Here is a 5,102-nt window from a genome sequence, read left to right on the forward strand (position 1 = left end):
ATTGCAGCCCTAATTACAATGTAACCCTAGACAAGAGCAAGTTATCGATAGGAAGGGAGCGAGTGTAGAGTCGAGAGTCAAGTGGAAAAGTTGTCAAAAGCGGTTGTTACTAAATCTAAATTTCGTCATAAGTCTATATAATTAAATGTTAAGCTATATTATTTGTTTAATTAAACCATATAAGCGGAGAACTTACCCTCGTCCTTGCAGTACTTCGATTAAATGTTGGTGACTACAAACAAAATTTTGTTCTTGTTAAAGATTTTCTATAAAAAACACATTTGGATTTAGAATTGACCCTTGAGCAGATCTGCTGCGTCGTAGTCGTTCTTTTGCCTAAATTGGCAGTATGATTTAAGCGCAGAATTAATGAAAAGAAATAACCGAAAAAGTATTGTCTAGACCAAAAAACGTTAAGAAAACGTATTACCTGTCAAGATTATTGGGAAATAATGGCCCGGTAGAAGTTCTCTATTGGTTTTGCGCTCCAACAATTTTTCTTGAAGTTAAAGTTATGCTAACGAATCGGCCGGAATCGGAAATATAGACCTTGAGGTCGCGTTTCCACTCTTCAATAATGCAATAATGCTCGCTCATGATTCCATCCTGGACATTGCAACAAATGCCGCATGCATATACATTGCGCACAAGAACAATTCAAAGAACGGGGCTGGTTACAAGCCCAGAAAGGCAAGGAGACAACAGAGGGCCAAGGAAAGCCTCCCTGCTGGTTGCACAAGCAATCGGCGACAAACGCCTTGGAATGGCACGGTCTATTCTCTGACTAGAGCTTCAAATTACCGCAAGCCGATATTGACGACCCAGAGAAAGCAGCTAACGGCTCGATCGGCCATTTCAAATCCAGGCGTCATCGGTGCTGTCAATCCAATATAAAAATTGTCCTTAAGTAGCCTGGGAGGCGAGAAGAGGAAGTCAGCAGGATGGTAAAACCTAAGCCACCGCTATACGCCGCGCTGAGCGGCTTACCTAGTGGTAAGTTTTTAGTGTGATGAATTTCGTCGGCAGTTATTTATGTAATATTTTTATTAGGTTCGGCGATTGATAAAAAGTTTAAAAGTTAAAAATTTTACTGAATCGAAGTTGCCAGAAGCAGTAACGTAGTGTAAAGCATCGTTCGGCGATGAATTCCCTACTTTCCTCATTGACAAACAGCTCTATCACGATGTTGTCGCAGAACTGAGGGACCTGCCGCTCCACATCATTGCAGTCTAGGGTGGAGCGATTGACCACGGCCCACTTGTCGGTGTTTAGGCCCGGGTTCTGCGACTCCTCACGTCCTCAGGAGGCCGAAGAACTCGATTCAGGGCTGGCAGGAGTGCGGCGGGCACATACCATAGACGGCTGAGATGACCCATTGGGCGGTTTCCTCATCCTCGCAGACCACTAGCATGCTGGAGTCGAACGTCTGCGGATAGATACCCGTAAGGCCCACAGTATTATGTATGTATGTACAATCCCGGTTATAAGTAAGAACTATATATTGGACTTACTCACAATTTAGCAATAAGGGATAAAAATGTACAGATTCCGTTCACGCATACATAGAGATATAGGAGAGCATAAGTAAAAGGCGAAGAAGAAAAGCGCGGCATTCTGTGGCGAGTTCTTGGTAAGACGAGTCGAATAAAGGAAAATAAGAAGTTTAACCTACGCATCGGCGTCGGTTGGCGTTCACAATTAGGGCAACGGTGTCCACACCGTCCGCGTCCGAACTCTGGTTTGTTATCACCAGACCGTATCGCCGGTTCTCGGGCATTGTGTTCGCATACGGCGGCCAAGTATCCCTCTTTCCCTCTTATTTTTGGGGGAATTGGTTCGAGTAAGAATACTCGCAGTGAACTGTGGTCCAGAAATCGATTTTTATACCCGTTTCTCGTAGAGTAAAAGGGTATACTAGATTCGTTGAAAAGTATGTAACAGGCAGAAGGAAGCGTTTCCGACCATATAAAGTATATATATTCTTGATCAGGATCAATACCCGAGTCGATCTGGCCATGTCTGTCTGTCCGTATGAACGTCTAGATCTCAGGAACTATAAAAGCTAGAAAGTGCACACTCCATATAGAGGCAGCGAAAGTTTGTTGACCCATGTTCTCACGCCCACCCTAAAGCCCACAAACCGCTCTAAACTGCCACGCCCACTTTTAAACAAGAGAGAACGCTACAGTCGAGTTCCCCGACTATCTGATACCCGTTACTCAGATAGTGGAAGTGCGGGAAAGAGTTTTCAACGCTGACAGTTTCTGGCGGTTTGTGGGCGTTAGAGTGGGCGTGGCAAAAAGTTGTTTGCAAATCGATAGAAATTTACAAGACTAATACAAAAATGAAAAAATATCAAAACATTTTTCAAAAGTGTGGGCGTGGCAGCTTTGGGCGGTTTGTGGGCGTAAGAGTAGGCGTGGCAAAAAGTTTTTTGGCAAATCGATAGAAATTTACAAGACCAATACAAAAATGAAAAAATATTAAAACATTTTTCAAAAGTGTGGGCGTGGCAGTTTTGGGCGTTAGAGTGGGCGTGGCAACATGAATCGACAAACTTGCGCTGCTTCTATGTCTTGGGAGTCTGTATGCTTAATCTCAACTTTCTATATTTTGTAGTTCCTGAGATCTCGACGTTCATACGGACAGACAGACGGACAGACGGACGGACAGACGGACGGACAGACGGACGGACAGACGGACATGGCCAGATCGACTCGGCTATTGATCCTGATCAAGAATATATATACTTTATATTGTCGAAAACGCTTCCTTCTGCCTGTTACATACTTTTCAACGAATCTAGTATACCTTTTTACTCTACGAGTAACGGGTATAAAAATGTGTTGATATTTTCTCAAATTTTTTTTAGTCTTAAAAATTTCCATCGATTTGCTTAAAATCGTTTGGCCACGCTCACCCTTACTCCCACAAATTTTAAAAAATGTTTTGATATTTTTCCAGTTTTGTATTGGTCTTGAAAATTTCTATCGTTACACAAAAAAACTTTTTGCCACGCCCACTCTAACGCCCACAAACCATCAAAATCTGTCAGTGTTGAAGACTCTCCTTCGCACTTCCACTAGCTGAGTAACGGGTATCAGATAGTCGGGGAATTCGACTATAGCGTTCTCTCTTGTATTTTAAATGCAATTTTCTTCTTCATCCAAATTAATATTGTAAATATCCTCATCGTCTTCAGAATCGCACTGCAGATCGTAATACACGTAATACCTCTTTTGAGAAATACTAGACAATAATGGATCCGAGAAATCTATAGCTCTATGAAATATATCAGTTGCGACAATTGAATGTGACAATCTATATTTCTTGTAAGCTATGTTGCATGCTTGAGAAGCCTATGTATCCTAGTAGAACCAAGCTCGAATTATCAATCTGGTAATTGTGAACCAATATTTTATGAATTATTCCATATTTTGTTTTCAAAAGAGTCTATAATTTTTATGGGTATAACAGAAGTGACAAAAATTGAGTGATCTGAAAGCTGTTTGCCAGGTGTTTCGGTAGTAAACTTCTGCTTGTATATTGAATGACCCGTTGAACCATCAAATCCATAGCTGCATATTAGTTTCAGAACTGTTTGAGAACTGATTTAAAACATCAGCCTGCATTTTAATAATTCTGTACGCAGTATGATCCAAAAGGTTTTTTAATGATACTTGGGCAAAGGTTTCTGTTACGTTTATATTTACAGGACTTCATTGTAATTTAGATTCCATTACTAGACTATAATAGTTTGGATAAATGTTACTGTGGCGACTTGTATTCATAAATCTAGTGTTCATGTATTGCTGTTTTGTAAGAGAATTTTCTAGAAGGAAGCCAAAACTTCATCTGGAGCAAGTGGAATGGGTTTTTGTATATCAAATTGCCTTCTCGGTTCAGATGATTATTCGGGTGTTGTTATGGTTTTCTTAAGAATAAAAGCCGTTCCTTCCTGCTTTTTTTCTGCGCAGAGAGTGCTGCAGCATGTGCAAGAAGATTTGCATCACAATTATTTTCATCTGCAAGCTCAAATGCCAATTTCCTTTTTAATCTTGTGCCCGCATTTGTATAAGACGTCCCACTGCTGTGGTGTCTTGCAGGTTTCATAGAGTGTAATTGATATTTTAGACGCCAGCCATACAGTATGTTTAGACATGAATCGTTCAAGCATGTAGTTACATTTGGGAAGATACTTATAAATGTATCTATTAAAATTACTGATTTTTTTTTGTCTATTTCCTTAAAGATCTTGGATTCCAAAGCATTTTGTTACGGCCTGCTTATTTCGATGGGGCAAGGCCGGCTAGCCAGTCATCAACAGGGCGGATTCTTCCCCTGTGCCCACAGGTCGCACCATAAATTCCACTCGGCATGGAATCCACAAAAACAACAAAGAAACATCAACAGAAACTACAAGTGAAGCCCTAATACCGGACGACACGACGCAGATTTGGGTCTTCGATGGAAAGGACCCTGACGCACCCCCCCTACCAAGGATCCGTCTATTTCCCATTTGAGGATCTCCCTGGCATGTGGTTCATCGGCTTCCTCCAGGTTATCGGCTCATCCGTTCGTCTTCAGAATTCCTGCCTACATGGAGCTCCAAGGAGGATCAGGGGCTGAGACGGGTCAGGTGGTTATTTACGAAAGGTCCATACTCCTACACAGGATCGGCCTGGTCTTCTCGGAGGTCGTATTCCAAGATTTAGATTTAATTTTGCTTGGACTCGGCGCGATTTAATTGTACATAAGTTACTGGTTATTTATATCATATTTATATTTTTTTGGATATTTTTTGGATCATCGTTTTTCGTGTTTTAGGTTTTACTCCGTGTTTACGTGCTTTAGGTTTTATCGTCTTTCAAACAAATATTCGTGTTTTTGTTTATGGCATGCTAAACGCCACTAAAATAAATAAATAAATAATTACACACAGACGAATATTTTACATAATTTTAACACGGGCACATAAATAAGTTAAATAAATAAATGAATAACGATTAATAAATAAATAGAAATAAATAAACAAATGCGAATAAATAAGGCGGATTAAATAATTATAAATAAATAATTATTCTAATTTTTTTCTGGCCGAG

At 40.4% G+C, this 5,102-nt stretch overlaps 1 long non-coding RNA gene across 1 annotated transcript; it reads left to right on the top strand.

Moving 5' to 3' along the window:
* The first annotated feature begins 1,391 nt into the window (after positions 1-1,391).
* LOC120457876 lies at positions 1,392-4,795 on the top strand. The gene is made up of 2 exons (XR_005617114.2): positions 1,392-1,442; positions 4,253-4,795. It is a non-coding gene; the product is annotated as an uncharacterized LOC120457876 (long non-coding RNA).
* The last annotated feature ends 307 nt before the right edge of the window (positions 4,796-5,102 follow it).

The sequence above is a fragment of the Drosophila santomea genome, unplaced genomic scaffold (assembly GCF_016746245.2).
Source record: "Drosophila santomea strain STO CAGO 1482 unplaced genomic scaffold, Prin_Dsan_1.1 Segkk86_quiver_pilon_scaf, whole genome shotgun sequence".
Classification (NCBI taxonomy): domain Eukaryota; kingdom Metazoa; phylum Arthropoda; class Insecta; order Diptera; family Drosophilidae; genus Drosophila; species Drosophila santomea.